This window comes from Solanum lycopersicum, chromosome 4 (assembly GCF_036512215.1).
Source record: "Solanum lycopersicum chromosome 4, SLM_r2.1".
Classification (NCBI taxonomy): domain Eukaryota; kingdom Viridiplantae; phylum Streptophyta; class Magnoliopsida; order Solanales; family Solanaceae; genus Solanum; species Solanum lycopersicum.
Window position 1 is genome coordinate 25,893,478 of NC_090803.1, and position 21,635 is coordinate 25,915,112.

At 34.6% G+C, this 21,635-nt stretch overlaps 2 long non-coding RNA genes across 2 annotated transcripts in view; one reads left to right on the forward strand and one right to left on the reverse strand.

Moving 5' to 3' along the window:
• LOC112941347 (uncharacterized) overlaps window positions 1-21,635 on the reverse strand; it is a 52,594-nt gene that overhangs the window by 15,193 nt on the left and 15,766 nt on the right. The gene's annotated exons all lie outside the window — the stretch shown is intronic.
• Window positions 12,342-16,572, forward strand: LOC138347899 (uncharacterized). The gene is made up of 2 exons (XR_011220460.1): window positions 12,342-12,408; window positions 16,396-16,572. It is a non-coding gene; the product is annotated as an uncharacterized lncRNA (long non-coding RNA).

The window sequence follows — 21,635 nt, forward strand, 5'->3', positions numbered from 1 at the left end:
ATGCAGTCATATTTCATGATAAGTTATGGATGATGTTCTTACTCTCTTGTTGTGTTCAAGTCACTTGTTATGTGCAGTTGAAGTCCGTCCTAACTATGTGTGTATTGTTTTGATGTGGTATGGTTATGAGATTCTTATTCATGAGTTTTAGAATCTTGATAATGTTTGAAGAATATTAGGGTCATTCGATAAAGAACGTTTTCTAAGTGAGGGAAAATGTGACAACTCTCAAAATGAAATAGGTTAAACTAGAGTGTCACATGTGTTTTATCAGTTAATAAAATTTTAAAATAATTTATAATAGCTTTAGGAGTCATCTTAATAAGTTTGTATGTAAAATTGAAGAGCGACCGAATCATTTGGAAACTAGAATTTTGTGTGTGAGTGTGCCTTTACTTTTTTTATGTGTTGTTTGGTGTCCAAAATGATAGGATGGGACCCTAACATCTTGATGGACATGTTTAAGGTCGAAATGTCTAGGTACGACTCCCCAAGAACCACCCTAAGGGTCCATCAGGAGGACCCAAACGTTGTCCATGAAGCTACTAAAATCGACCCAATCGACGACCCAAACGACGCCCAGTAGATCAGACAACGCCCCGTCAAAAGGGGAGTGGCTTCACCATTAATTTTGGTATCTTATCACCCAAATGAGGGGCCTCTCACAAAAACCACGAACCAATAGGACGGTTCGTAGTCCCATGGGCGCCCCGACATTGGAACTATCTATTAACACTTGCAATATATGCATGGTCTCGGCCAACTTAGGGGTGATGTGGTAAATTAACCACATGTCCTAATTAATTACTAGTGGTTATTTTAGGTATTTTAATATATTATAAATTACTTTAAACACCTATATCTAAATTAGATATCACTTTTCAAAATTAGAATCCCTCTCTCAAATAGGATTCTCTCTAGACTATAACAGAGCATGAATCCAAATTGAAGCTAGGATTGAAGAATTTTCAGTGGTTTCTCCATCAATTTCATGGGATTTAAACAGGTTAGGTAGTGATTTCATCCTTGATTCTTCTCTCATTCAAGGAGCCAATTCAAAATTCTTTTCAATGATCCTAAAAAAACATAAAATCCTATTCAAAATTCTAAGCTTGGGTTATTGCATAAAAAGGTTTACATCGAAATTTAATGAGATAACCAATGTTAATTGATAGCTTTATGATAAAAAATTCCATGAAACTATTTTTACTTTGAATTCCTAATTTTGGATCTAAAGTGAAGGTATTGATTATGATATGATTTTGTTGAATTCATATTTAGATTAACATGGGATATCGAATTGTATGTCGATCATTGTCAAAAAATTTCATAGATTTCCTTATAGTATTAATATTGATATTAAGTTTCGTTGGATCATTAATATGTCTGAATTGTCTGCCTTGTCTTATGAACATTGTCACTGGTAAGATCTCTTGTTGTGTGAATTTATTGGAAAGGCTAAAGAATGGTGATTGTGACTATTGGAAGGTGGTGAGTTGACATAATTCCTTTAATTGATGTATAATTGATATTGAATTGCTAATGATTGGTATGGTCCACTTATGGTGGCGATGTTTAATTGTTATAAATGTTATGAGCATGGCCTTGTCAACATTATTATGAAAATTATGTTACTACGGTGGTATGGTATGATTGAATGCATAACGTGAAGGTACTCATGTGATGTCAATATGATCTTGTATGGGTGGTATAATGATATGGTTTAATGTTCTTCGTCTCTATTGGTTGATATATGACAATGAATGACTAAGAAGAGTATTTATAAAATGATGTTATGTCTTTTCTTGGAAGACTTAGTTGTCCCTACCTAGCCCATAAATTGTATTATATGAGTGTATGAATGAAAGTCTAGGAATGCTAGACCTAAAGTTGGTGCCCTTCCTTGAATGATTAATAAGGTATTCTAGAGTACGTCTTGAATCGGTAGACCTAGTCATGGTTCCCTTTTTGATGAGTCTAAAACCTAAGTGAATGTGAAACCCTTAATATTAAAAAAGTTTAATAAAGAATACTTGAAGTCGTACCCCATAATGGTTCCCTTTTTGAGTGGAATGATGGAATTAGAGGTAGGCTGTCATTAACGGCATGAAACCATCTTTAAAAATGTCAAAAGACCTCTCCAAATAGACCTTGGTTGGCAGTCCTACTTGATCCATCCTTAGAAATGGCATTATGAGATGGTAGGACTAAGTGATGATACATTCTCTACTACACCTATGTGAATGAAGTTACACTATGAGGAAAAAGGCAAAGCACCGAGGCGATATGCTTAACGGATTATTTCTAGTTGAGTATGACACTAGAGTACAAAGAAACCTTTTGATATACCTTAGACCATGTGCCTACATAGGATGTGTCCTTAGTTCTACCTTGGCAAGTAGAACACCTTCCACGGTGTGGGGTCTTATGACACCGGATTCCATACCTAGCTAGTGTGGTCTATGTCGATTAATGCCTATTCTTATCATGTGGATGTTCTTTATAGTATTGGATAGGTTCTACAACATGTAGGTAGTGGAATGTGAAGCTATCTACACATGGCACGAGTAGCTTTGAAGATGCTAGTATGAGTTCCCAAGATCTTCCAAGACCATTATGTGAAGTTCCTTAATTTCTTACTTGTCTCTTTAATGGCTTTAATGGAGAATGCTTGATTAGTAAAATAATGATAAAAATAAATATTCTTATCTAAGTTAGCTTGAGGATCGCCTAGGTGTGCTTGAAGAGGGTGTATGGGTTGTCTCTTCATGTCTTACTTAGGTGAGTCCTAGAGTAACTTTAGGTAGAGGGTCTAAATTGATGAAAAACCTTACGTATTGAATATGGAATATTTCTTATATATGCTTTGTGACTTGTATAATGTCTCTTAAACTCTTATGATGAAGGTTTATACCAAAATAGCATGAAATTATATATTAAAGTTAATGTCACTTTTTGCATGGTTTTCTTGCATGTTCACCATACATACAATTATGCTATTTCCATATGTTTTCCTATGTCTACAAGTGTAGGTGGAAAATAAGGATTTTCTAGAAGTTGAAGCTTGGGAAGTAGATTTTTATCAAGAATGATATGTCCTCACATTAGTGATGACATGGATCTTAGTTCTAGTTTTCTTTTATTTAAACGAAATTGTAATAGACTATGCGTTTCTTTTAAAATTATTAAAAGGGCTATGAGCCTATGTTATTGACTTATGTCTTAGATGGTTTATTATGAGAGTTAGTTTCTTTCTTATGTTTTATAAAAGAGGTTGAGTATTTATGTCTAAATTTTTAATTCCGCACTACTTTTCATATCTATGTGATAAATGAATGCCACTTATACAAGACCTTCGAGAGGTCAAGTACGTAGTTTGGAGATTTTTGTGTGATAAAGGGTCGTTATAAACTTGGTATGTGAGCAAAATTTTATGAAGTACTCTTAAGGATTCAATGTCTCGTACAGCCTCATCTAGTAGAGTCTTTTTTATCGGTGGTGAGTCTCCACACATCTATGAGCAAGAGGCTATAGGACGATAGAAGTTTCACTTTCTTCAGTACTCTTGTGTCGTTCCAAGGAGCTTAAATCCATATGGTTTCTCCCTTAATTCCCTTGTACAGTGGTATTCTTGATGGGATCACTTGGAAGAGGTACTTTTGCAAGGTTTGAGGGAGAGGGATGTGATTTTTAATGCTTATTATGGTTTGTGACTAAAGTGAGTATATGTGAAGGTGGATTTGGAATAGTGTATTGTGATGGGTGTTTCCCAGGTGGGGGAGTATGGTGAATAGTTGGGTCGATGGATTGCGCATCTTCTCTTCTATTCAATAAAAGATTGAGATTTAGAACTTTTTAGTAACATGTGCGTGAATTGGGATATTTTTGAAAAATGAGTTTCATGGTTCCCTTAAAATTTTGGCATGTTTCCAGGAATTTATGTTTATATGGTAAAATAAGCTTAAATGATTTTGTCTCTCTTATTGATGTGCATCTATAATTAATTGCCTAAATGTTTCATGAATGAACTTATAAGCATGTTTACAGTGAACTATTGAAAATGTTGCATAGTTGTGCTTTTTGTTAACAATTTGAATGGTGTACTAAAAAATGTAGTAGTAAACATAATGATATGAGGAGAAGGAAGTTCCTACTATGTGAAATGAGAAACATACAATCTTATTGCATGATAAGTTGTGGATGTTGTTCTTACTCTCTTGTTGTGTTCAAGTCTCTTGTTATGTGGAGTTGAAGTCCGTCCTTACTATATGTGTATTGTTTTTATGTGGTATGGTTGTGAGATGCCAGTCATGAATTTTAAAGTTTATGTTTATATGTGAAGGTGGAATGGAAGAGTGTGTTGTTATGGGTGTTTCCTAAGTGCGGGAGTATGGTTAATAGTTGGGTTGATGGATTTTTTATCTTCTCTTCTATTTTATTCAAGCTTTAGAGTTAGAACTCTGCAGTAGAATGAGCATGAATTGGGAATCTTATCGCATGTTTCAACGAATTTAAGTTTATACAGTAAAATGAGCTTAAGACTTTGTCTCTTTTATTGATGTGCATCTATAATGATTTTCCTAAATATTGCATGAGTTAAACTTATAAGCATGTTTACAGTGAACTATTGAGGATCTTACATAGTGGTGATTTTATTAGAAATTTGCATGGTGTACTGAAAAATGTAGTAGTAAGCATGATGATATGTGGAGAAGGAAGTTCCTACTATATGAAATTATAAATATACAATCTTGATGCATGATAAGTTGTGGATGTTGTTCTTACTCTTTTATTGTGTTTAAGTCTCTTGTTATGTGGAGTTCAAGTCCTTCCTAACTATGTGTGTATTTTTTTGATGTGGTGTGGTTCTGAGATGCTATTCATGAGTTTTAGAATCTTGATAATGTTTGAATAATATTAGTGTCATTCGATGATAAACATTATTCTAAGTGGGGGAGAATGTAACAACCCTAAAACTGAAATAGGTTAAACTAGAGCATCGCATGTGTTTTATGAGTTAATAACATGTTAAAATAATGAAAAATATCTTTAGGAGGCACCATAAATATTTTTTAAGTCAAATGTCGAAAAATGACCGAGATGTTTGGAAACTAGGATTTTGTGTGTTAGTGAGCCTATGAGTATTTTATGTGTTGTTTGTATCCAAAATGATAGGAAGGGACCATAAAATCTAGATGTCCATATTTAGGGTTAAAATGTTTGGGTACGACTCCCCAAGAACCACCCTAATGGTCCTTGAAGAGGATCTAAATGTTGTCCATGAAGCTGCTAAAACAGCCGTAATCGATGACCCAAACGACGCCCAGTAGATCAGACGACGCACCGTCAAAAGGGGCGTGGATCCAAAACTAATTTTGGTATCTTAGCCCCCAAATGAGGGGTCTCTAACAAAAACTACGAACCAGCAGGATGGTTCGTAGTCCCATTGGCGCCCCGCCATTGGAACCGTCGATTGGCACCTGCAATATCTGGATGGTCTTGGCCAACTTAGGGGTGAAGTGATAAATTAACCACATGTCCTAATTAAGTCCTAGATAATTATTTTAGGTATTTTAATGTATTATAAGTTAGTTTAAACGCCTAGATGTTGATTAGATTTCACTTTTCATAATCAGACTCCCTCTCTCAAAAAGAATTCTCTCTAGACTCGATGAGATCTTGAATCTAGGATTGAAGAGTTTTCAGTGGTTTCTCCATCAATTTCGTGGGATTTCAACAATTTAGTTAGTCATTTCATCTTTGATTCTTCTCTCATTCAAGGAGCCAATTTCAAATGCTTTTCAAAGATCCTCAAAAACCATAAAATCCTATTTTACATTCTAAGCATGGGTTCTTGAATAAAAATGTTTACATTGAAATTTTTTGAGATAATCAATGTTAATTGATAGTTTTATGATAAAATTCCATGAAACATTGTATTCCTTGAATTCCTGATTTTGGGTCAAAAGTGAAAGTATTATGATCTAATTTTGTTTAATTTATGTTTAGCTTGTTATCTGCTTTCAAATTATATGCGGATCATTGTTGAAATTGTTCTTAGATTACCTTATCTTATTATTATGGATATTGAGTTTCGTTGGATCATGATATGGTTGAATTGTCAGCCTTGTCTTATGGACATTGTCAATGGTAAGATCTATTGTTATGTGAATTATTGGAAATGCTAAGGAATGGTGATTCTGGCTATTGGAAGGTGGTGAGTTGAACTAGTTCCTTTAATTAATGTATAATTGATATAGAATTTCTATTGATTGGTATGATCCACTTGTGGTGACGCTGTTTGATTGTTCTAAATGTTATGAACATGGCCTTATCAGCATAATTATGAGAATTATGATATTATCATGGTATGGTATGAGTGAATGCATAACGTGCAGGTGCTAATATGATGTATGTATGATCTTTTATGGGTGCTATAATGATATGATTAAATTTACTTCATCTCTGATGGTTAATATATGACAATGAAGGACTAAGAAGAGTCTTTATAGAATGATGATGTGTCTAGTGGTGGAAGACTTAGTTGTCGCAACTTGGTACATAAACTGTTTTGCATGAGTGTATGAATGAAAGTGTACGATCAGTGAACCTAAAGTTGGTAACCTTCGATTGATTAATAAGGTATTCTAGAGTTTATCTAGAACCGGTATATCTAATCATGGTTCCCCTTTTTGATGAGTCTAAAACCCTAAGTGAATGTCAAGCCTTTAATATGAAAAGTAGGTTAATAAAGAAGCCTTAAAGTAGTACACCGTAATGGTTCCCTTTTGAGTGGAATAATGGAATTAAAGGTAGGTTGGCTTGAATGGAATGAAACCATCTTTAAAAAAGTCATAAGAGCTCTCCAAATAGACCTAGGTTGGTAGTCATAGTGGACCCATCCTTGGAAATGGTATTATAAGTTAGTTGGACTTTGTGATGGTACCTTCTCTATTACACCTATTTAAATTAAATTACTCTGTGATAAAAAACGCAAAGCAACGAGTGAAAAGAAACCTTTTAATGTCCTTTAAACCATGTGACTACATAGGATGTGTCCTTAGTTTTACCATTGGAAAGTAGAACACCTTCGACGGTTTGGGGTCTCATGAAAAACCGGATTCCATACCTAGCTCGTGTGGTCTATGTAGATTAGTTCCTATTCTTATCATGTGGATGTGCATTCTAGTGTTGGATACGTTCTACAACATGTAGGTTGTGGAGTAGGACGCTATCTACACATGGCACGAGTAGGCTTTTGAAGATGCTAGAGTGAGTTCCCAAGATCTTCAAAGACCACTCTGTGAAGTCCCCTAATTATATACTTGTATCTTTAATGGCTTTAATGTAGAATGCTTGTTTAGTAAAATAATGATAAAAAGAAAGTTTCTTATTGAAGTTAGCTTTAAGAATCGACTAGCTGTGTTTGAAGAGGGTGTATGGGTGGTCTCTTCATGTTTTAGTTAGGTGAGTCTTAGAGTAACTTTAGGTAGAGGTTTTTAAAGTGATGAAAAGTCTTACTTGTTGAATATGGAATTGTCTGATATATTATTTTTGGCTTGTATAATGTTTCTTAAACTGTTATGATGAAGGTTTCTATCAAAATCGCATGAAAGTATAGCATAAAGTAAATGTCCCTTTTTGCAATGTTTTCTTGCATGTTCACCTTACATAGTGCATATATGATGCTAATTCCATATGTTTCCCTATGTCTACAAGTGTAGGTGGAAAGTGACGATATTCTAGAAGTTGAAGCTTGGGAAGTAGATTTTTATCAAGATTGGTATGTCCTCACATGATCGATGACATGGATCTTAGTTCTAGTTTTCTTTTTTTAAAAGACTTTGTAATAGACTATAAGTTTCTTTTCAAATTAATGAAAATGGCTATGACCCTATGTTATTGATTTGTGTCTAAGATGTCTTATTATGACAGTCAGTTTCTTAATTATTGTTTATAAAAGAGTTTGACTATTAATGTGAAAGTTTTAATCCACACTTCTTTTCATATCTAAGTGATTAATGAATGCTACTTGTACAAGACATCCGAGAGGTCGAGTACACCGTGTGGAGAGTAAGGGATGCTCAAGGGTCGTTACAAACTTTGTATTAGAGCAAAAGGTTCTGAAGTATTCTTTAGGATTCAAAGTCAAGTAAAGCCTCATCTAGTAGAGTCTTGTTCATCGGTGGTGAGTCTTAACACATCTAGGATCAAGAGGCTATAATACGATAGAAGTTTCACTTTTTCACTACTCTTTTGTCGTTCCATAGAGCTTAACTACATATTGTCATTCTCTTAATTCCCTTTTACAGTGGTCTTTTTGATGGGATCACTTTAAAGGGGTATTGTTGAAAGGTTTGAGGGAGAAGGATGTGAATTTTTATGCTTATTATGGTTTGTGACTAGGTGAGTATCTGTGAAGGTGGATTTGGAAGAGTGCATTGTGACAGGTGTTTCCCAAGTGGCGGAGTATGGTGAATACTTGGGTTGATGGATTTTGTGTCTTCTATTCTATTCTATTCAAGATTGAGAGTTAGAACTTTTTAGTAGCATGTGCATGAATTGGGATTCTTTGTAAAAATGAGTTTCATGGTTAACTTAAAATTTGGCATGTTTACATGAAGTTATGTTTATATTGTAAATTGAGCTCAAATGATTTTGTCTCTATTATTGATGTGCATCTTTAATGACCTGAATGTTGCATGTGAACTTATAAGAATGTTTATAGTGAACTATTTTAAATGTTACATAGTTGTGATTTTATTAGAAATTTGAATAGTGTACTAAAAATGTAGTAGTAAGTATGATGATATGTGGAGAAGGAAGTTCTTACTATGTGAAATGTGAAATATACAGTCTTATTGTATGATAAGTTGGCGATGTTTTTCTTACTTTCTTGTTGTGTTAAAGTCTTAGAATTTACGTTTATATGTGAAGGTGGATTTAGAAGACTGTGTTGTGATGGGTATTTCCCAAGTGGGGGAGTATGGTGCATAATTGGGTTGATAAATTTTGTCTCTTCTCTTCTATTTTATTCAACGTCTAGAGTTAGAACTTTTTAGTAGCATATGAATGAATAGGGAATATTTGTGAAATCAGTTTCATGGTTCCCTTAATATTTTGGCATGTCTCCATGAAATTATATTTATACAGTAAAATGACCTTAAATGATTTTTTCTCTCTTATTGATGTGCATCTATAATGAATTGCCTAAATGTTGCATGAGTGAACTTATAATCATGTTTACAGTTGACTATTGAGAATGGTTCATAGTTGTGCTTTTATTAGAAATTTGCATGGTGTACTAAAAAATGTAGTAGTAAGCATGATGATATGTGGAAAAGGAAGTTCCTACTATGTGAAATGAGAAATATACAGTCTTATTGCATGATAAGTTGTGGATATTGTTCTTACTCTCTTGTTAAGTTCAAGTCTCTTGTTATAAGGAGTTGAAGTCTGTCCTTAATATTTGTGTATTGTTTTATGTGGTATGGTTGTGAGCTTCTAATCATGAGTTTTAGAAACTTGATAATGTTTGAAAAATGTTAGTGTCATTCGAGGAGGAACGTTTTTCTAAGTGGGGGAGACTGTAACAACCCTCAAAATGAAATAGGTTAAAATAGATCCTCACATTTGTTTTATGAGTTAATAACATGTTAAAATAATGAATAATAGCTTTAGGAGGCAGCTTAAAGAGTTTTGAAGTCAAACGTCCAAGAACGACCCAGATGTTTAAAAACTAGGATTTTGTGTGGTAGAGTATCTTTACATGTTTTTTGTGTTGTTTGGTGTCTAAAATTATAGGAGGGGACCCTAACATATATATGTTAATATTTAGGGTCAAAATGTCTTTGTAAGACTCCCCAAGGAACACCCTAATGGTCCTTGAGAAGGACCCAAACAACGCCCACTAGATTAGACGACGCCTGGTAAAAAGGGGAGTGGTCCAAAATTAATTATGGGAGATTATCCCCTTAAAGAGGGGTCTCTGACCAAAACCACGAACCCACAGGACGGTTCGTAGTCCCATTGGCGCCCCGCCATTGGAACCGTCGATTAGCAGCTGCAATATCTGGATGGTCTCGGCCAACTTAGGGGTGAAGTGATAAATTAACCACATGTCCTAATTAAGTCCTACATAATTATTTTAGGTATTTTAATGTATTATAAGTTAGTTTAAACACCTAGATCGTAATTAGATTTCACTTTTCATAATCAGAATCCCTCTCTCAAAAAGAATTCTCTAGACTCGATCAGATCTTGAAGCTAGGATTGAAGAATTTTCAGTGGTTTCTCCATTAATTTCGTGGGATTTCAACAATTTAGGTAGTTATTTCATCTTTGATTCTTCTCTCATTCAAGGAGCCAATTCCAAATGCTTTACAAAGATCCTCAAACACCATAAAATCCTATTTTAAATTCTAAGAATGGGTTCTTGCATAAAAAGGTTTGGATTGAAATTTTTTGATATAATCAATGTTATTTGATAGTTTTATGATAAAAATTACATGAAACCATGTATTCCTTGAATTCCTAATTTTGGGTCTAAAGTTAAGGTATTATGATCTAATTTTATTTAATTTATGTTTAGATTGTTATTGGCTTTCGAATTATATGCGGATCATTATTGAAATTGTTCTTAGATTGCCTTATATTATTATTACCGATATTGAGTTTCGTTGGATCATATAATGGATGAATTGTCGGCCTTGTCTTATGGACATTGTAAATGGTAAGATCTATTGTTGTGTGAATTTATTAGAAATGCTAAGAAATGGTGATTGTGGCTATTGGAAGGTGGTGAGTTGAACTAGTTCCTTTAATTGATGTATAATTAATATCGAATTTCTATTGATTGGTATGATCCACTTACGGTGGCGGTGTTTAATTGTTATAAATGTTATGAACATGGCCTTATTATCATAATTACGATAATTATGATATTATTATGGTATGGTATGAGTGAATGCATAACGTAAAGGTGCTAATGTGATGTATATATTATCTTTTATGGGTGTTATATTGATATGATTGAATGTACTTAATCTCCAATGTTTAATATATTACAATGAAGGACAAAGAAGAGTCTTATAAAATGATGTTGTGTCTTTTGTTGTAAGACTTAGTTGTCGCAACTTGGTACATAAATTGTATTGCATGAGTGTATGAATGAAAGTCTAGGATCAGTAAACCTAAAGTTGGTGCCCTTCGATTGATTAATAAGGTATTCTAGAGTATGTCTAGAACCGGTAGACCTAATCATGGTGCCCCTTTTTGATGAGTCTAAAACCCTAAGTGAATTTAAAACTCTTAATATGAAAAATAGGTTAATAAAGAAGCCTTAAAGTACTACCCTATAATGGTTCCCTTTTTGAGCGGAATAATGGAATTAGAGGTAGGTTGGCTTGAACGGCATGAAACCATCTTTAAAGAAGACATAAGAGCTCTCCAAATAGACCTTGGTTGGAAGTCCTAGTGGATCCATCCTTGGAAATGGTATTATGAGTTGGTAGGACTTAGTGATGGTACCATCTCTACTACACCTATGTGAATGAAATTACTCTGTGAGAACAAAGGCAAAGCATTGAGTGGATATGTTCAAGGGAATAATTCTAGTTGAGTATGAAGATAAAGTACAAACAAACCTTTTTATATCCCTTAAACCATGTGCCTACATAGGATGTGTCCTTACTTCTACCTTTGGCAAGTAGAAAACCTTCCACGGTGTGTGGTCTTATGACATCGAATTCCATACCTAGATAGTGTGGTCTATGTTGATTAATGTCTGTTCTTATCATGTAGATGTGCATTCTAGTATTGGATAGGTTCTACAACATGTAGGTAGGGTAATGGGAGACTATCTACACATGGAATGAGTAGGCTTTGAATATGCTACAGTGAAATCTGAAGGTCTTCCAAGACCATTATGTGAAGCCTCCTAATTGCTTACTTGTATATTTAATGGATTTAATGGAGAATTCTTGCTCAGAAAAATAATTTTAAAATAAAAGGTATTTATCTAGGTTATCTTTGAGGATCGCCTAGGTGTGCTTGAAGAGGTTGTATGGGTAGTCTCTTCATGTCTTACTTAGGTGAGTCATAGAGTAACTTTAGGTTGAGGGTCTAAAATGATGAAAAACCTTACTTATTGAATATGAAATATGTCTTATATATGATTTTTGAGTTGGATAATGTCTTTTTAACTCTTATGATGAAGGTTTCTATCAAAATAGCATAAAAGTATATTTTAGAGTAAATTTTCCTTTTTGCATGGTTTTGTTGCATGTTCACCATACATATTACATCATTTATGCTAATTTCATATATTTCCCTAATTCTTCAAGTGTAGGTGGAAAGTGAGGATTTTCTAGAAGTTGAAGCTTGGAAAGTAGATTTTTATCAATATTGGTATGTCCTCACATAATCAATGACATGGATCTTAGTTCTAGTTTTATTTTTAAAACACTTTGTAATAGACTATAAGTTTCTTTTCAAATTAATAAAGGGCTATAACCCTATGTCATTGACTTGTGTCTAAGATGGCTTATGATGAGAGTTAGTTTCTTTCTTATGGTTTATAAAAGAGTTGACTATTAATGTTAAGCACTACTTTACATATCTATGTGATGAATGAATTCTACTTGTACAAGACCTCCGAGAGGTTGAGTAGGCCATGTGGCGAGTTAGGGGTGCTCAAGGGTCGTTTCTAACTTGGTATCATAGCAAAAGGTTATGAAGTAGTATTTAGGATTCAAAGTCTTGAAAAGCCTCGTCTAGTAGAGTCTTGTTCAATTGTAGTGAGTCTCCACACATCTATGAGCAGGAGGCTATAGGAAGATAGAAGTTTCACTTTCTTCAATACTTTTGTGTCGTGTCATAGAGCTTAAATCCATATGGTCTATCTCTTAATTCACTTGTACAGTGGTCATCTTGATGGGATCATTTGGAAGGGGTATTGTTGCAAGGTTTGAGAGAGAAGGAGGTGAGTTTTGATGCTTATTATGGTTTTTGACTAGGTGAGTATATGTCAAGGTTGATTTTGAAGAGTGTATTGTGACGGGTGTATCCCAAGTGGGGGAATATGGTTAATAGTTGGGTTGATAGATTTCGTGTCTTCTATTCTATTCTATTCAAGATTGAGAGTTTGAACTTTTGAGTAGCATGTGCATGAATTGAGATTCTTTGTGAAAAATGAGTTTCATAGTTCCCTTATAATTTTGGCATGTTTCCATAAATTTATGTTTATATGGTAAAATGAGCTTAAATGATTTTGTTTCTCTTATTGATGTGCACCTATAATGAATTGCGTAAATGTTTCATTAGTGAACTTATAAGCATGTTCATAGTGAACTATTGAGAATGTTGCATAGTTGTGCTTTTATTAGAAATTGGCATGGTGTACTCAAAACTGTTGTTGTAAGTATGATGATATGTGGAGAAGGAAGTTCCTCCTATATGAAATTAGAAATGTAGAGTCTTATTGCATGATTGGTTGTTGATGTTATTCCTACTCTCTTGTTGTGGTTGAGTCTCGTGTTATGTGGAGTTGAAGTCCCTCCTAACAATGTATGTATTGTTTTGATATGGTATGGTTGTGAGCTGCTAGTCATAAGTTTTAGAATTTTCAGTATGTTAGAAGAATGTTAGTGTCATTTAAAGATGATTTTTTTTCTAAGTGGGGAGAACGAAACAACCCTTAAAATGAAATAGGTTAAACTAGATCCTAATGAATAATAGCTTGAGAAGGCATCTTAAAAAGTTTGGAAGTGAAATGTCGAAGAACGACCAAGACGTTTGGAAACAAGGCTTGTGTGTGCTTTAGTGTTCATTTGCATGTTTTATGTGTTGTTGGTGTATAAAATGATGGTAGGGGACCCTAACATCTATATTATCAGGTTTACAGTCGAAAAATTTGGGTAAAACTCCCCAAGATCATTTCTGAGGGTCCTTGAAGAGGACCCAAACGTTTTCCATGAAGCTGCCAAAAACAGCCCAATTGATGACTCAAATGACTCCCAGTAGATCATACGATGCCCCATTAAATGGGGCCTGGATCCAAACATAATTGTGGAACCATATACCTCAATTGAGGGTTCTCTAACCAAAACCACGAACCAGCAGGACGGTCCGCAGTCCTATTGATGCACCGTCATTGTAACCGTCGTTCGCCACCTGCAATTTGTGCAGGGTCTCAGCCAACTTAGAGGTAAAGTAGTAATCTCACACCACGTCCTGATTGTCCTAGATGGTTATTAAGTGTTTTAATGTATAATAAGTTAGTTTAAATACCTATACCTAAATTAGACTTCACTTTTTAAAATCAAAACCCCTCTCCCATAGGAGCTTGAAGCTAGGTTGAAGCTACGATCGAAACATTTTCAGTGGTTTGTCCATAAAGTTAGTGATTTCATCCTTTATCTTCACTTAATCAAGGAGCCAATTTCAAATATTTTGTAAAGATCTTTAAAAACCATAAAATCCTATTTCAAATTCTAAGCTTGGGTTGTTGCATAAAAAGGTTTAAATTGAAAACATATGAGATATTTAATGTTTAATTGATGTTATTATGATAAAAAACTCCATAAACCCATGTATTCCTTGCATTCCTAATTTTGGCTCTAAAGTGAAGGTATTGATGGTTATCTAATTTTGTTGAATTCCTGTTTAAATTGTTAGGGGATATTAAGTTATATAAGGATCATTTTTGAAATTGTTCTTAGATTGCCTTAGAGTATTAATATCTATATTGAGTTTTGTTGCATCATTGTTATGGCTTAATTGTCGGCCTAGTCTTATGGACATTGTCATTCGTAAGATCTCTTGTTGTGTGAATGTTTTTGGAAACGCTAAGGAATGGTGATTGTGTCTATTGGAAGGTGGCGAGTTGACCTAATTCCTTTATTTGATGTATAATTGATATCGAATTGCTATTTATTGGTATGGTCCAGTTATGGTGGCAGTGTTTATTGTAATAAATGTTATGAGTGTCGCCTTCTCGTCATTATTATGTGATTTACAATGTTATCATGGTATTGTATGAGTGAATGTATAAGGTTAAGGTGCTCATGTGTTGTCTATATGATCTTTTGGTGCTATAATCATACAATTGAAAGTACTTCCTCTATAATGGTTAATTTATGATAATGAAGGACTAAGAAAAGTCTTTATAAAATGATGTTGTGTCTTGTGTTGGTAGACTTAGTGTTCCGTACAGGGTATTTAAATTGTATTGAATGAGTTTATGAATGAAAGTCTAGGATCGGTATACCTAAAGTTGGTTCCCTTCCTAGAAAGATTATGAGGTATTCTAGAGTATGTCTTGAACCGGTAGATCTTAGTATGGTGCCCCTTCTTTATGAGTCTAGAACCCTAAGTGAATGTGTAACCTTAAATATAAAAAAAAAGGTTAATAAAGAAGCCTTGATGTGGTAGACTGTAATAGTGCCCTTATTGAGTGGAATGATGGAATTCGAGGTAGGCTGGCTAGAACGGCATGAAAACATATAAGACCTATCCGAATAGAACTTGGTTGGTAGACCTAGTGGACCCATCCTTGGAAATGGTATTATAAGTTTGTAGGACTTAGTGATGGTACCTTCTCTAATAAACCTATGTGAATGAAATTACTCTATGAAAACAAAGGCAAAGCACCAAGTGGATATGCTAAAGGGAGTAGCTCTAGTTGAGTATGAGGCTAAGGTACAATAAAAACCTTGGATATCCCCTAAACCATGTGTCTACATGAGATGTTTCCTTAATTATACCTTTGGCAAGTAGAACACCTTCAATGGTGTGGGGCTTTGATGACTCCAGATTCCATACCTAGCTAGTGTGGTCTATGTCGGTTAATGCCTATTATCATCATATGAGATGTCCATCCTAATATTCGATAGATTCTGCAACGTGTTGGTAGTATAATCGGATGCTATCTACATAAGGCACGATTAGGATTTTAAGATGCTAGAATGAGTTCCCTAGGTCTTCTAAGACAATTATGTAAAATTCACCTAATTATTTACCTGTCTCTTAAATAGATTTAATGAATAATGCTTTCTTAGTAAAAGAATGTTAAAATGAAAGGTTTTTATCAAGGGTAGCTTTGAGTATCACCTAGGTATGTTTGAAGAGGATGTACAGGTCAGTCTTAGAGTAACTTTAGGTGGAGGATCTAAATCGATGAAAAAGATTAATTTTTGAATATGGAATATGTCTTATAGATTATTGTTGACTTGTATTATGTCTCTTAAACTCTTATGATGAAGGTTTCTATAAAAATATCATGAAAGTATATCTTAAAGTAAATGTCCCTTTTTGCAAAGGTTTTCTTGCTTGTTGACCATGCTTAGTGCATCAATTGTGCTAATTCCATATGTTTCTCTATGTCTACAAGTGCAGGTGGCAAGTGAGGATTTTATAAAAGTTGAAGCTTGGGAAATAGATCTATATCAAGATTGGTATGTCCTCACATGATAAAAGACATGGATCTTAGTTCTAGTTTTCTTTTTTGAAAAGACTTTGTAATAGACTATAAGTTTATTTTAAAATTAATGAAAAGGCTATGACCCTATATTATTGACTTGTGTCTATGATGGGTTACAATGAGACTTAGTTTATTTCTTATGGTTTAGAAAATACTTCGTCTATTAATGTGAAAAATTTTAATTTCGCATTACTTTTCATATCTATGTGATTAATAAATGCTAAGGGGCTTGTAAAAGACCTCCAAGAGGTCGAGAACGCCGTGTGATTATTTTGGGGGGTGCTCTCGGGTCGTTACAATGTTATTTAAGGAAAATGAAGGATATAATTACTTTTGGAGGATAAAAAATATGTATAAAAAGAAAGGTAGTTCATTCCATAATGAGTTCTTGAGATAATGGTATCGAGTTTACGAGTTGTTTTTTAGTAGATTCTTGTGTACTTATATTGGGTAATTAATTTAAGTAAAACTTGAGGAAATCACTCGATCAAAAGTGATTTAGAATTAGAAAACGAGTGAGAAAATTTGTCAGAATAGCTTAGGGAGGTACTGAGGCGGCACCCTAGAAGTGAGCAACAAAGTGTTCACAGAAGATCAGGGGCTGGCGCCCCGCTCAAGGAGTGTTTTAGGGCCGCCGGCCACCACCTTTTTTCCTTGGTTTACTCCATTTAAGTTCTTTAAAAGTTCATCTTTACTCCCTATTGATTCTAAATACTCTAAACTGCTACAAAACAATCAATAAATCATTCATTACATGAATCATAACCTTAAATTCATAATTCAAATTCAAGGTAGAGTGAAGAGTCTAGTTTTGAGAGTTCTTCCGAGTCATCTTGACAAGTTTTTTATAATATTTTTAAATTTGTTTTAAGACTTGAGTACTTGAGTTTGAGGAAGAGTAGAGTTGACTTCATTTTCTTTAAAATGATATATGGGAACTAATCATTCCCTGTAAATGTTTTTACATTTTAAGCTGAGGGAAAACACTGATTTCCAAAAGAGTTCATGAGGAGTTTTGAGTACTATCTATTTTAATGAAAATAATTTGAGTAATAATCTCAAATTTGAGGATGACAAAATGTTCTTTTAAGAAAAACATATGAGCTAAGGTATATTCTTTTGAGTAGTATTGAGCACTGATATGGAAACGAGTTCATACAACTCAAAGTCACCGTAAGCCAAGTGAGCGTGGTAAAAATGATCATACTTTTTAGATGATTCCTTCGTTGATTTTAATCATAGACTAGTGGACACACTTAGTCAAGTAGTTATATACCGCGATAAGGTATATGACACTTCTTGCAAAATGGGTGAGGCATTGTATCATCACACAACTCATAGTGATGGTTGTGGTTAGAGAATCTCTCAAACATAGTTTATTTTATATTCTTACATATTCACTAAGACACATTGTATCTTTCAATAGATTGAGTTTTATCTAGTTTTTTAAAAACTTTTCTTTATATCGCATTATTTTTATCACTTTAATATTGAAATGAATTGAGTTGAATTTTTGATGAGGTAAGTTGTTTCTTCAACTACGGTTCAAGATAATATCATGTTGTATATTTCCTCGCATGCTCATACATTGTATGTACTGACGCCATTTGTTTTGCATCTTTTATGATGCAGATACAAGTAACTAGGATCATCAAGTACTGCTTTGTTGATCTAGTCGAGTTCCAGAGATGTAGGTGATCCTTCTTTCTTTTGGAGGATCCCTTATTTATTTCAGTTATGTATATTTTATTAGGAGGATTGGGGTTCTTGTGACAACATCTCTCACAGTAGTAGAATCTTCATAGATAGATACACAGTAGTTCATGAGTCTTTTGATTTTTCATTGTTATTGTTGAGACTATAGTTGCCTGTTTTAGGCAGTTGAATGTCTCTTTAAATATTTGTGAGGTATCTTTAAGAGACCTCAGTTATAGTTTACTTTTTGATGTCATCGTATGTGGAGTAAGTCTTCTTTTGAGAGTTGAGCAAGGCCAAGGGTTTTCTTGGGGCCATTAATGGTTCCCCGGTGTCGGCCACGTCCAGGGTGTAGGCTTAGGGTTGAAAAAGTTGACATCAGAGCATAGAGCTTAAGAGTCCTAAAGGTGTCTATGAAGTCGTGTTGTAGAGTCATAATTATCGGTGCGAAGCACGACACATCCATAATTAGGAGTATGCGACTTGTAGGAACTATCATATATCTTTCATTCTCTTTTTGGTGATAGAGTTCAACTCTATAAAATTTTCTTTCCAATTCATGCTTGCGCATATCTTCAAGATCATGCCTCCACGAAGAATTTCCTGAGGTTGTACTACTAGGAGAAATGTTGATCATCAAGATCAAGGGGTACCCAATTCACCAAAAGTGAAACCCCAAGGAGAGGTCACTAATGCTGAGTTCAGGGATGCTATCCGAATATTAGGTCAAGTGGTGGACAACCAAGCTGGAAAACAAAGAGGGAATCAACATGATGTGGTTGATACATGCAGGATCCATGAGTTTTTTAGGATGAATCCTACATACTTTACCGGTTCAAGTTCCACTAAGGATCCAAAGAACTTTTTGGAAGATCTACGAAAGATTATGGAGGTTATACATGTCATCGATGTTGAGAGAGTGCGACTAGTTGCATACCAATTGAAGGGTGTCTCTAGAATCGTGTTTGACCAATGGAAGAGTCATAGGGGGATGTTCTTATGTACTTATGTTATGAATGACTTTGAGGGGAGTCCTAGGGGGATGTTATTATGTAATTATGTTATGAATGGATTTAAGAGGAGTCCTAGGGGGACATTCTTATGTACTTATGTTATGAATGAAATGCTTAATGTTGATCTTATATGATGTTGATCTTATGTGATGTTGGATCCATTTTATGAGCATGATTTTGGTCTAAATTGTTGTGTATGATGATGACTATGAATCATATGATGTTATATTAGGTAAAGGAATTACTTATGGTCTCTTTACTAGTTTACTTGGTTTATGTGGGGTTATGGGGATTAACATGAGCATTGCACTAGTAGGATTGAATTTAGATTGTGAGTAAGGGCCATGTATGCTTTGATGAAATGAACTCTAAAACATGAAATGTTTATATGGATTCATGATTATGATACTCCTGCATATGGATATGAATATGTCTTAATGATGTTGTGATTAGGAACTTGTATATGTTTTTCCAATGTGCATCAAGGATTTTAAAGTGAATTTACCATGTTTGTTCTAGAATGTCCTTTTGTGCATGTTTTCAAATGGTTTACTTGCATATATCCATATACTTAGTACATGTAGTTTGTACTAACCCATATTTCTTCTATTTCTACAATGATGTAGCTTCGGGCCATTGAATAGCTTCAATTCCAATTTCAAGGAAGACTTGGATAGTTCCCAAGTTGTTGGTGATTCCCCAAGTTTGAGGATGAAGCCTACTATTCTAGCCAACTATTTTACTAGTCTAAAGACATTTGTTTTATTTCGTATCTTTTAAAAACTATGTTGTATTCTCTTATGAGACTTATTGGAATGTTCTAAGGGTTTTATAACCCAAAATCTTGTACTACTATGATAGATGGTTATGTGTGAGACAACTATGTAGACTCTTATCATAAATAAGAAGCCTAAGTAAACTTCATATGTAAAGTTTTAATTTTTCCACATTTTCTCTACCTATGATATGGAATGATGTAAGCTACGGGCTAGTCTAAGGCCTCTAAGAAGAAGAACACATCAGTTACGTCTAGGAGGTGCTCCCTAGTCGTGACAAACTTTGTGTCAGAGCATAAGGTTGAATAATCATATGAATAATGTCTCAAAAAACCCCGTCTACGAAGAGTCTTGTTCATAATTGTGAAGCACGCCACACTTATGAATGAGACGCTATGTGATGCTTAGGAAATCCTCACTTCTTCGGTAATCATAAGTCGTGCCTCAAGAATCTTAACTCTATATATCGTTCTTTTCTAATCCTTTTCTTCTCGTTATAGGCTATGACTACTAGAAGGCAACCACAAGAAGAGTTTAAGAGAAGATTGTTAATGTAGGAGTTCCTCCCCAAGAAAACCAAGCTCCTCCTCAAGAACAAGCTCCTCTAGGTGACCAAGGTCTAGTCAATCCTCCAGCTATGATGGATGGAGAGATTACAGATTTCATCAACTTGGCTAAAGCTATGACTTTTCAAGCTCAACTCATAGCTACAACTGCTCAATCTATGGCTCTCAAACAAACCGCGAAGTTGCATCTCGTGTGAACCAAAATGCTAGTACCATGGCTTCTCGCTTGAAGGACTTCACAAGGATGAACCCTCCAATGTACTTTGGTTCTAATCTAAGGTTAATGAATATCCCCCAAGATTTTCTTGATGAGGTTCATAAGATTTTATATGCTATGGGGTGAGTTCGAATGAGAAGGTCGAGCTAGCTACTTACAACTCAAGGATGTGGCTCAATCTTGGTACACGCAATGGAAGGACAATAAGGTTTTTAGAGAGTGTCCCATATGTTGGGAACACTTTCGGATGGAATTTCTTGATAGTTTCTTCCCAAGGGATAAAAGAGAGTCTAAGGTGGACGAGTTTATCAACCTTCGTCAAGGAGGTATGAGTATGCTACGGAACTCTTTGAAATTCACTAAGTTCTCTAAATATGCCTCTTCTTTGGTGTCCAATCCTAGAGATGAAATGAACCATTTTGTGATGGGTTTGTTTGATGATTGTGTGGAAGAGTGTCATTAAGCGAAGCTTCATGAGAACATGGACATTTCTCATTTGATGGTGCATGCTCAACAAGTTGAGGAGAGTAGGATTAAAAGTAATAATAGGAATGGCAAGAGGGCAAGATCCTATGAATGAGGTACTTCTAAGGGTAAGTTGGAAATTCAATACAAACCGAAGTTCAAGAAGAGATTCTCCAACCAAGTTCCTTCTAAATTTCCCAAGTCTAGAAAGTATAGGGTGTCTAACCCTAGTTCCCAAGGGGGAAGAGGTGTGAGAAACCTACTTGTGCAAAATGTGGTAAGAAACATATGGATGAATGTCTAGTTGGAACGGATAATTGCTTTGGTTGTGGAATAAGTGCCCATAAGGTGAGAGATCGTACCATGCTTAAGGATCGAGAAAAGGAGAGTAACCAAGTACAAGAAAGTGATCCTACTCTAGAT